At 36.2% G+C, this 12996-nt stretch overlaps 1 pseudogene; it reads right to left on the bottom strand.

The window, feature by feature from the left end:
* Positions 1 to 8239, bottom strand: part of LOC120182892 — a 50241-nt pseudogene extending 42002 nt beyond the window's left edge.
* Positions 8240 to 12996: the final 4757 nt, after the last annotated feature.

Here is a 12996-nt window from a genome sequence, read left to right as displayed (position 1 = left end):
CTACTCGAACTGTAGTTAGTCGAACCACAGGAGAAAATATTTCATTGAAATCAATACCTTCTTTTTTAGCATATCCTTTTACCACCATTCTTGCACGATACCTCTCCACTTGATCGTCACCATTTCTCTTGATTTTGAAGACTCATTTGTTACCAATTGGCTTCCTTCCTTGTGATAGTGGTACAAGGTCCCATGTATTATTTTTATGAAGGGCTTCAATTTCTTCTTGCATCGCCATCATCCATAATGAAGCATCTGAGTTGTTTATTACCTCCTGGTATGTTGATGGCTTACTGTCCTCTGTTAAAAGGTAGTATGCAATATTTCCTTCTATAACATAATCTAAATACCAATTGGGACGTCTTCTCACACGATCTGATTGACGAGTTGTTGGAGCTTCAGAACTCTCTGGTTCTTGTTCATCATGTGTTGGTTCTGCTTCTGAAAAATCTCCTTGTTCAACCTCCTTTTCCACATGTATCTGTGTAGTCTCTGACTTTTCAGCGCTATCATCATCTTCTTTTCTTTGTATTTTATCTTCTACAAAGATAATATTCCTGTTGATGATCACTTTGCGGGAAATGAGATCCCACAAATGATACCCCTTGACTCCATCAGCATACCCCAAGAATTTGCATTTCCTGGATTTTGGATCCAGCTTTGAGATTTCTTGGGAGTTGTACATTACGTACACAATACTTCCAAATACATGGAGGTTTGAATAATCAGTTGGTTTACCAGTCCACATCTTCGTTGGTATCTTCAGCTCTATTGCAGTTGATGGAGCTCGATTTACCAAATAACAGGCGATATTGATTGCTTCTGCCCAGAATGATTTTTCTAGGCATGCATCCCTCAACATTTCTCTTGTTCTTTCTAACAAGATTATGTTCATCTGCTCTGCCACTCTATTTTGTTGAAGAGTGTTCGCTACTGTTTAATTTCTAGGTTGGGGATTTTTAAAATAAAAAAGAGTGAAGGCTAGAGTGATGGCCCGAGAGAACTAACCTGGTTGAATCCTATGGTGGCGCGAGTGAAGCCTTATGGTTATCACCGAGAGAAAGAGTAAGTTAGCATGTTTGAGAAGAGGAAGAGAGTATGGCAGAGGAGAAAAGAATGGCCCTAAGAATGGTTAGATTTAGTAGAAGCGGGGAGGGGTTTAGTTATAATGTTATATCTTAATTTAATATTTTTTGAAACGGTGTAGTTCAATTGGAGTCCATTGTATTTCATTTTTGTGTGATTGGGTTTATCTGGATTCCAATACTTGCAATTCTATTAAATTGTATTTTAATCTCTTGGTATATTATTTTATTTGTTTGTTGCTTTGTAATTTGTTTGTTTGTCTTTAACATTTGCTGCTTCAATCCTTCGTGATATCGATAAATATATGAGCGTGATTATGCGTAATATGGTCCTTGTTTGATACATTTTGCTTCGCCGATAGGTACTCATATATTTAAAATATGTATTCTATATCGACTGTATATATATATATATACACTGTAAATATGTTTTAATCCTCTCCATAATATATTTTATGTGTGTCAAATATAACATGGTGAGCCTTTTTTTAAATTATTACACGCAAGCATTAAAAACTTTTGTTATAAGTCATTTTAGGGGTAATTATAGCATGTATATATTGGCTTAACCAAATTTCAAATTTTATGGATCATTAACATGTTCATAATATATATATGTAAAATATAGTTGTAGTTGAGTGTTCATGTATCCTTTCGAATATATTAATTTAGGTTCCATCATTCATTCAAGTGTGTAATTTTTTTTATGTCACGTTGTACGATATTTTTAATTTTGTTTAATTAATTTTGGTATGACATTCTTTTTGCATAATTTGTATGATATCCTCATGTGCATAACTCGACATTATTACATAATTTAACTAAGGGTGATATCCTTTTAATTTAAAATTGTTGAAGTGGGCAGTCATAACTGATTTGAGGTTCGCTTTTAATGATTTTAAAATAAAAGTGTATCCCGAAAGTGAAACAAAAAAATTGATTCGTCACCTAAAATTTGGGAACGAGAGAAAAAGAAATGTTCGTTTATTTAAATATATCGAGAAAAGGTTGTTATATCTTTTAAGATCTGGTCTCGATATTTGTAAATAATCGAACATTCTTTATCTTTCTAAAATGACTCGGTAATTTTAATTTAATTTATTTGAGTGCTTTTGAATGTTTTAAATTTACATTTTTATTTTATGGGATCAAAAATCAAAATAAATTCGAATTTGTAAAGTTCATTGCAAAGACGTTAATTAATCGACTAGGTACCATTTTAGGGCGTTGTGGGGGTGCTAATCCTTCCCTGCACGTAACCGACTCCCGAACTCGGATTTTGGTAACGCAGACCTTAATTTGTTATTTTAATAAAAATTAATTTTTATTTAAAATAACAAACAATTTTGGGTGCCCAATCACACCCTAATCAAAGATTGGTGGCGACTCTTTGAACTGTATTTTTTTCCGATCGTAAAGGAAATCCAAAATTTTTCGAAACGAGAGGTTTTTAAATCACATTTGTTTTTAAATTAAAAATCAATTGAAAGAGGTAAATTAAAAATTAATGTGGTTTTTAAAATCTCACATTTTCACCTTTAAAAAAAATCGTTTCGACAGTTATCAAATTCTTCACTTGTGTATTCTCCTTCATTATATGTTATGAAACACTTGATCTTATTTCCAGAATCAAGTTCTTCCCGTGCTTTGAAGTTTTTGAAAGTGAAAAACACATCTGACTTCTTCTTAATAGGGTACACCCAACATCTCATGGAGTAGTCATCAATAAATGAGACAAAATATTTTGCTCCGCCTAGGGATGTAACTGGTGCTTTCCATACGTTAGAGTAAACCAATTCTATAACACTTTTACCTCTAGAATTTGATGTGTTGAATTTCAATCGGTGCTGCTTACTTGTTATGCAATGCTCACACAAAGTAAGTGATGCATTTGTTAAGCCTGAAAGTAGCTTTTTCTCCACAAGGATTTTCATTCCTTATTCTGACATGTGTCCAAGTTTCTGATGCCATAGCATTGCAGAATCTGAACTACATGAGGCAACAGAGGCTTCTGCTTCTAGCAAAATTTCTCCCTTCAGCATGTACAAGTTTGCAGCTATCTTTTTGCCTTTCAGCACCAGAAGCTCTCCGCAGAACCCTTCATGATTCCTTTCCTTGTTTCAATCTTGCTTGCATTATTATCCAACAATCCATAGGATAATAAATTTTTCTTTAGCCAGTGTCGCACATCTCGAAGAACTTTAATTGTTTCATCATGCATCTTTAATTTGATGGTTCCCACACCAACGATCTCTAATGCATGATCATTGCAACTATACACATATCCTCCTGAGACATGTTCATAATGATGGAACCATTCTCTTCTTGAGGTCATGTGATATTCTACTCCTGAATCAATAAGTCATATATATGTAAATCTTTTTCTGCCTTCCATGGTGGTTGACGCTTCACAGCATAGAACATCTCCATCATCTGAAGTGTTTGTGGTATTGCTTTGTTGATTGGAGTTTTTATTTAGACTCCAACAATCCTTCTTCAAGTGACCTTTCTTTCCACAGTTGTAGCACTTTAAATTCTTCTTGCTTCTCGACTTTGATCTACCATGTTTGTGACTGCTGCTTTGGCCACGTTGTATTGATCTCCCTCTCATCGTTGTCAACGCTTCTGGTTGTTGTAGATTTACTTGTCTGTCTTCGTTGTTCTTGCGTCGATTTTCTTCTTGTATAACAACAACTGCAACGTCATCGAAGACTAGACTGGTGACATTGTTGTTTGTCAAGTTGATGATGAGTTAATCATACGAATCAGGTAGACTTTGAAGTAGAAGTTCAGCACGTCCTTGTTCTCCTATTGTACATCTTAAGGATGTAAGCTGAGAAAATAGCGTGTTCAGTTTGTTTAAGTGTTTCGTCACTGAAGTAGATTCTGACATACGGAGAGTGTACAATTTCTTCTTAAGGAAAATTTTATTGTGCAACGATGTGGCCTCGTACAATTTGGTGAGATGATCTCATATCTCCTTAGTTATCTTCTTCTCCTCAATGCTTGATAATACTTCATCTGCTAATGCCAGATGAAAGTTTTCCATAGCATTCCCGTCCATTTCGATCCATTTTTTGTCATCTGTGAAATCTACCGGCCTTTCAATGATAGTTGCTAGACAACCATCTTTCCTCGGGATGGCCTTCATCTTCAATTTTCACAATGAGAAATTTCTCCCATTGAATTTTTCAATATCAAATTTTGTTGACATAGCTTATATTACGGATAGCTCCCACTATTTCACTATCGTGAATAGTTCTCTGGAACCTTCAAAGAATGGGTAATACATTCTTACTTTCTTATGTTGAAGGATCCACCTTTTGGTGACAACCACAAAGACAATAAGTAGATGTGACACACTCAAATCTGGCTCTGATATCAATTGTTGCGGAAGACGGCTATCGGATAGAGAAAAATCATAACTGATAATTTGGGAAAATAAAAAATGAATATAAAAGAGACACAAAATTTACGTGGAAAACCCCTAAACAATATAGGGTAAAAATCACGGGAAACGTTAGAAGAATTTCACTATGAGAAAATAGGAACTACAACTTCTCTCAATCTACCAAGGAGAAAACAATGATAATTCTCTCTTGATAAAAAGGAGAAAACAACTCTCAAGAAACTCTCTAAATTCTCTGGTATTGGGAGAAAGCTAGAATGATTTGGGATGGTTTTGAAGCAAAATGAGCTAGGGTATTTATAATTGAAGCTTAAGGATTAATCTTGTAAATACTCTAAAGTCTAGAGGGCTAAATTTGATAATTTACCCTTACCAAATTTCAACAATAGCTTCTGCCCCCTTTTATTTTTCCATAATTTCGGTGCATCCATCGAAAAGTCACCATTTGCACCGAAAAGTGGCTTGTCCACTTTCTAATTTTTCAACACTTTTGGGTGAAAACGCCTCATTATTGTCTTTGCAGCGAGAAATAGTGGAAATGATAAATCTTCCCAGCAAGCTTGATCAGGTGAAACTGCACCAACACTTAATGCAAAAAAAAAGATAATTATTGCCTAAGGTTACAATTGTCAATTAATTTCACTAGCACGTTTACTGAAATTACTTAAATGTCATGGTGAATTTTATACCAGTGAAAAACCCTATAAAGGCAACCCAAACAAAGTTTCGCAACCAGACAAGCAAAATTTTTTGCTTCAAGGAAATCTTCAGGGCAGTTGTGCACAACCTGCAAAAGCAAACAAAAAATAGAACTCTCAGCACCAGCTCTATAATAATTCAGAATTTTCAGCATATACAACTAAATTTTGAAAAACAAAAATCTACAATTGGTCCATTTTGCTAAAAAGGATCAAAACTCTGAAACCAGATAATATGAGGGAATTATTGGATTAACTGGAAGGAAAACAGTAATTCAGGTAACTAAATGCAGACTAAATGGGATAGCAAAATGCTACATCAAAGGGCAGGCATGATGGTAAAGAGATGGAAATTTAGTAAGGAAACATATTCTCGTCCAGAAACAGTAATGTAGTTGGCCACTTGCATGAAATGATCACAGGTTATTTCAGTTTGGTGAATGCTTTACTCCCACAAGAACTAATAAATAAATAAATAAAGGAGAAGGGCCATTATGATCATAAAATTTGAAGCCAGAACAGGAATTGCTTTCACTTGAACCAAGGGATGCCTGAGATTGAACAGATATCGCAAGGCTGTTCCATGAATTATTCATGTAGATCGAATAAGAGAAGACCTGCATGGATTGAACATGACAAAATTAAGTCCAAAATATTTGCCAAACTTAATAGAAGGAACCATCATACCACAATTGTCATTGTTAAACTGAGATTAGAGCAACCCAAAAAAAAAGATTTTACTTTGCAATGCAGATTTAGAAGAGAATATTTTACACCTTCTGCATTCATATATAAACAAATACTCTCTCTCATGGGCACGCACACACATGCACATATTTATTTTTTGCAACGTGGAAAAAGTTAAGGGACATCAAAACTATTGCAGTCTAATGCAGTTTGCATTTTTTATTTGGTCCTTAAATCTTCACCATTGGATTAATTTGATTAAACATTTAGATGTCTATTAGTTGTCCTAATGAGGCTAATTTCATCAGACAATCTCAGTAAAATTGTACATTCTTTTCATTTGGTTTTTCCTTTTCTTTTTGTCAGGGTTATACAGTTAGCCTTCTCCTTTTCTCACTAAATTAATCTCAACGGATTCTGTAGTCAAAATTATAAATCAAGCCATTCAATCAATCTCAACGGATTCTGTAGTCACCATCTAGAAGGTGCCCTTATTGGTAAACAACTATCAAAGTCCTTCATTTTTATTTTTATTTTCAATGAGGTCTCATTAAAACTCCTTTTATATCTGTTGAAAAACGAAAAGTATCTCGACGGACATTGGAAAGAGGTAAAGAATACATCAAAATTTTATTAAATGATTCAAATTACACCAAAGATCAAAACTCAAGATAGGCTGGAACCCGACTAAACTAAACACTACTCACTAAAATAGCCACAACCTGCCCAGCCAAACAACAACATACAAATTTACCCAATGCCAGGTCCTTAGGTATAGATTAACAAAATTACCTAATGCCAGATCCTTACTTTCATCAAAATTAACAAAACCGAATACCACCACCTTAGGTGTCCACAAAAATAGGTCAAATAATTACACAATTTCTGCTTAGGATAGTAATAACTCTCAGCAAATAATGAACTCAAAAGAGTATAGATTAAACTAGTTGCATTGGTACCCAAACCAATTTCAATCACAAATATTACCACTTGAAAGCAAGATTATAGAATAAAAGAATGTCTTAGGTAAATTTAATATGTTTTCTAAGAATTTGAAGTGGGAAAACAAATATATGCATCCCCTTAACTCCTTTTATATAATCTAGAAACTGACAAAAAAACTATGAAAGCATAATGAAACAAGGCACACAGTAAACCCTAAGAAAAAGAAACAGGAAATGAAAAGTGTGTGTGTGAGAGAGATCACCACCTGGAGCAGCTCTTCACAGATATTTACAGTAAGAAATCCAGCTGCAAAAAACTTCTGTGTCAAAAGAAACTGGAACACTGGCAAAAAACAATTTCATAAAATTTCAAGCCTGGAGAAATCATCTTCAACTGGAGGATCTACATCATGTTTTGCCTTAGCTGAGGTTAATGGTATAACTTGTTTACAAAGGGCAGGATGTTTTCCCTGGAATAGAACAAGCAACGCAAAGCCCCACAGAAACTGGTATTCTTCAGATTCCAGTTCAACCATGCTGTATCCAGATACTAAGTTATCTGTTGACATACTTTCAGCAGCAGTTTCGGAGTTTCCATTCCTATCAACATTCACAGGAACTGCATCTAGAGCAAGTGCTTGCAAAATAACGGGCCAGGCTTCTTCCAAACAAGACTGCAGCTGTGATGAGAGCAGACGTGATTGAATGGCATCAAAGAACGAATTCCACTACAAGTAAGCCAGAAAATGAATTGTTAAAAAAGCTATATTTATTATATTTTTAATGAGATCTCCATTTCTTATAAAAAATTATATTTAAAGTAAAAATGCCAGTGTGTGCATGTTTATGTACTCTACATCTGCCAAATTAACAGGTTCACAACCACTTCAGGTTACATTTCTTTTGAGATTTAGGTGCAAGCACACACAACTATAATCCTTCAAAAGTGAGACCCAGTGCTTCCCCAGAATGCTTGAACTTCGTGAAAACAATGGTAATAGTGCTAGATACTCATCAGGAACCACAGCTTGGTGTCTCCGCAAAAATGCATAACACTTGAGAGAGGCAAGAGCAGCTAGAAGTCTAATCTTGATCTAATTTAATAAGTAAATTAGTAAGAGCTTCGTATTTGTAAACAGCCATATCACAAGCAAAAAATAATAAAGAGACGACCACCACTCTTTAGTAGTACTAACAATGCGAGATGGATCTTTTCTAGACAGCGAATTCATCATTCTGCAATCAGCATACCTTACATGAGACCAATTCTGCAAATGAAGGATAATATAGGTACTTTTAAGTTACCCTAGCTTTTGCGATTAGTTTGAAACTACCGTTTCCACCGTAATTTTTGTTTTTTATCTCTTTGACATTAATTTTACGACCAAAATGTGTTGGATCATAAACTTGATCCATTATGGGAGCCTAAACCCAAACCCAAACTAAATTGATGTCATTGCTTACATCAATTAGATGAAGATGTCATTACTTACATCAATTTAGTTAGGTGAGAGTTAGGCATTTATAGACTTTAATGGTTTAAATTATTTTATTTGTGTGGTGTAGGATTGTTCTTGAATAGTATAAATACTCATTCTCATTTTAGTTTAAGCATCAAAAAAAATTAAGAGCTTCTAAGTGAGTGAAGAAGCAAAGTCTTATAAGAGTGAGTTGTAGTTCTTGTTTTTGAGTGAGAGTGCTCTTGTAATATTTGTTTGAGTTTCAATAAAAGTTGCTTGTGCGAGTGTTTTATTTCCAACAAAGTGGCATCAGAGCGAGTTGGAAAGATCGAATGTCTCGACGAGAGGAATCTTACGCCGCCAGAATTTTCTCAATCTGAGTTCTGACGAACTACCACGCACCGCCGGAAGACTGCTACCAGAAAATCAAGTTAACTCATCATGTTGAGCCGAGTCAGCCGAGTTGGAGCCCCTTGACCGAGTTATCCAAGTCCCTCCCAAGGTTTTTCGGCATTTCGGATTCATCCGTGCAATTGGATTTTGCAAATTCTCATTATATTGAGAGATATGACAAATGGTATGGCATCATTCCAAGTTCCGACACTCAACAGCAACAACTACGAAAATTAGAGTATCAAAATGAAGGCATTTCTTGAATCACAAGATATGTGGGATATCATAGAGAAAGACTATAACGAGCCTACAAATGATTATGCTTTTTCTACTCTTACACCAGATCAAAAGACAACTTTGAAGGATTCAAGAAAGAGAGACAAGAAGGCTCTCTACCTCATCTATCAAGCATTAGATGATGATGGTTTTGAAAATATTTCTAGTGCAAGCTCTAGCAAGGAAGCGTGGGAGAAGCTGTAAACCTCTTACAAAGGATCCGAGCAAGTGAAGAAGGTCTGTCTCCAAACATTAAGAGGTGAATTTGAATTCTTACACATGAAAGCATCTGAGTCTATTTTATATTATTTCTCAAGAGTAGTAGTTATTTCTAATCAATTGAAAAGAAATGGTGAAAAGTTAGAAGATGTGAGGATAATAGAGAAGATACTCCGTTCGTTGGATCCCAAATTTGAGCACATAGTCGTGACGATTGAAGAAACTAAAGACTTGGAAGAAATGACGATCGAGCAACTCCAAGGATCATTGCAAGCATACGAAGAGAAGCATAAGTTTACTGAGCAACTCCTCAAGCTGTAACTCAAGGATATGCATGAAATTCAACGCAATGATAGAAACCAACGTGGTCAAGGCAGAGGCCATGGACGAGGTAGAAGTCGAGGTCGTGGACGAGGTTGGAATTACAGCAACAACAATTCCAACAACAACTATGAGAAAGGAGAAAGCTCAACACGAGGCCATGGAAGAATCAATCCGAACTCAAAGTATGATAAATCTCAAGTTCGATGTTATAATTGTCAAAAGTTTGGGCATTATGCTTCAGAATATAGATCTCCTAACAACAAATTTGAGGAGAAGGCCAACTATGTGGAGGAAAATACAGATGGCAAAGAAACTCTTCTTCTAGAACGAAAGGAAACTGATGGTGGAAAAACAAATTCCTGGTATCTTGACAGTGGTACAAGCAATCACATGTGTGGAAGGAAAGACATGTTCGTGGAGCTAGACGAGTCAGTAAGCGGAAATGTTTCGTTTGGAGATGATTCCACAATAACAGTGAAAAAGAGAGGTAACATTCTTATCCGTTTAAAAGATGAGAGACATCAATTTATTTCAAATGTCTACTATTTACCCAATATGAAAAGTAACATCTTAAGTTTAGGGCAACTGGTAGAGAAAGGTTATAATATTCATATGAATAATTATAATATTTCTATAAAAGATGATAAGAATAACTTCATTGCTAAAGTGTCGATGTCAAATAATAGAATGTTATTGATCAACATACAAAATGATGTTGCAAAGTTCCTAAAAGCTTGCTACAAAGGTGCATCATGGCTTTGGCATCTTCGATTTTGGCATCTCAATTTTAGAGGTCTAGAGCTGCTATCTAAGAAGGAGAAGGTGAAGGGACTACCTCGTATCAACCATCCTGACCAGCTTTGTGAAGGGTGTCTAGTAGGGAAACAATTCAGGAAAAGTTTTCCAAAGGAGTCAGAGCCAAGAGCCAAGAAGCCACTTGAGCTCATCCATACCGATGTGTCTGGACCGATCAAGCCAAGCTCTCTCGGTAACAGTAACTATTTTATTCTCTTCATTGATGATTTTCAAGAAAAACCTAGGTATATTTCTTGAAACAGAAGTCAGAAGTTTTCGAAGTCTTCAAGAAGTTCAAAGCAGCAGTGGAGAGAGAAAGTGGTAGAAAGATCAAAGCCATGAGATCCGACCGAGGAGGAGAATTTACTTCCAGTGAGTTTCAAGAGTTTTGTGAAGCAAATGGAATTCGTCGACCAATGACAGTTCCTAGATCCTCTCAGCAAAATGGTATGGAAGAAAGAAAGAACAGAATAATCATCGACATGGCACGAAGCATGCTCAAAAGCAAGAAACTACCCACAGAATTTTAGGCGGAAGCAGTAGCGTGTGCAGTCTACTTGACAAGCCGGTCTCCAACAAGAAGTGTATGGGGAAAGACACCACAAGAGGCATGGAGTGGAAGAAAGCCTGGCATTTCCCACTTGAGAACATTTGGAAGTATAGCCCATGTTCACGTACCAGACGAGAAAAGAACGAAGCTTGATGATAAAAGCGAGAGTTTTATCTTTATTGGCTATGATGCAAATTCTAAAGGCTACAAGCTGTACAATCCAGACAATAAGAAGATTGTGATTAGTCAAGATGTGGTTTTTAACAAAGAATGAGAATGAGATTTTAACTCTCATACAGATGACTTAAATTTCTTTCCTCGGTTTGAAGAAGATGAGCAGACAATGAGGGAACAACTAGGTGAACCTCAACAAGAGCTTGAAACTCCACCCACTTCACCAACATCAGCCACTCAAGGAGACTCATCACCTTCGTCATCGTCAAGTAGAAGTCAAAGTGAAAGAGTTGTGCAACGTACAAGAAGCCTTAGAGATCTCGATGAGGTAACTGAACGACAAGATAATCTTACATTATTTTGTTTATTTGCCGATTGTGAACCAGAGAGCTTTCAAAAAGCGGTACAAGAAAAGAAATGGAGAGATGCGATGGACGAAGAAATCAAGGCCATCGAGAAGAATGACACATGGGAACTTACCTTACTTCCCAAGATACATAAGGTGATAGGTGTCAAATGGGTGTACAAAACAAAGAAAAACGCCAAAGGAGAGATTGAAAGGCTCAAGGCGAGGCTAGTTGCTAAAGGCTATAGTCAAAATGCTAGAATTGACTATGATGAGGTATTTTCTCCTGTTGCTCGATTGGAGACTATCAGACTAATCATTTCTTTGGCAGCTCAAAACAAGTGGAAGATACAGCAAATGGATGTAAAGTCTACCTTCCTAAATAGAGTTCTTGAAGAGGAAGTCTACATTCAGCAACCATCAGGCTACGAAGTCAAAGGGCACGAAGACAAGGTGTTGAAGTTGAAGAAGGCTATTTACGGGCTAAAACAAGCACCAAGGGCATGGAATAGCCGAATCAACAAGTACTTCCAAGAGAATGGCTTCAACAAGTGTCCTTACGAGCACGCTCTATATATCAAGATCAAATATGGAGATATTTTGATCATGTACCTCTACGTGGATGATTTGATCTTCACCGGAAGCAACCCAAGCATGTATAATGAATTCAATGATGTGATGATGAAGGAATTCGAGATGACAGACATGAGGCTCATGGCGTACTACCTTGGCATTGAAGTTAAGCAACAAAAGGATGAAATTTTCATTTCACAAGAAAGCTATGCAAAGGAGATCCTGAAGAAGTTCAAGATGGAGAACTGTAAGCCAATAAACACATCGACAGAATACGGGATCAAGATGTCCAAACATGAAGAAGGCGAAGTATAGATCCAACATTCTTCAAAAGTTTGGTGGGAAGTCTACGCTATCTAACTTGCACGAGGCCTGGTATTCTTCACGCAGTTGGATTGGTTAGTCGTTATATGGAATCTTCAACAACCACCCATTTTAAAGTCGCAAAGAGAATTCTTCGCTATCTGAAAGGTACAATTGACTTTGGCTTGTTCTATTCAGTTTCTAATGATTACAAGCTTATTGGATATAGCGACAGTGATTGGGGTGGAGACATAGATAATCGAAGGAGCACTACCGAATTCGTATTTTTCATGGGATATACTATTTTCACATGAATGTCAAAGAAACAACCTATTGTCACATTGTCCACTTGTGAAGCGGAATATGTTGCTGCTACCTCATGCGTTTTTCATGCAATTTGGCTTAGAAATCTATTAAAGGAGATAGGTTTGATACAAAAAGAGCCTACCAAGGTTTGTGTCGATAACAAGTCAGTCATTGCCTTAGCAAAGAATCCAGTATTCCATGATCGAAGCAAGCACATCGATATTCACTGCCACTATATAAGGGAGTGTGTTGTAAGAAACGATGTGGAAGTTGAATACGTGAAGTCACAAGATCAAGTTGCCAATATTTTCACCAAGCCACTGACGAGCGAAGACTTTACAAGATTAAGGAACTTACTATGAATCACAAGATCAAGTTTAAGGGGGGGTGTTGGATCATAAACTTGATCCATTATGGGAGCCTAAACCCAAACCCAAACTAAATTGATGTCATT

Source organism: Hibiscus syriacus, unplaced genomic scaffold, assembly GCF_006381635.1.
Source record: "Hibiscus syriacus cultivar Baekdansim isolate YM2019G1 unplaced genomic scaffold, ASM638163v2 tig00112738_pilon, whole genome shotgun sequence".
Taxonomy (NCBI): Eukaryota; Viridiplantae; Streptophyta; class Magnoliopsida; order Malvales; family Malvaceae; genus Hibiscus; species Hibiscus syriacus.
This window is presented reverse-complemented; position numbering and strand designations above follow the sequence as displayed.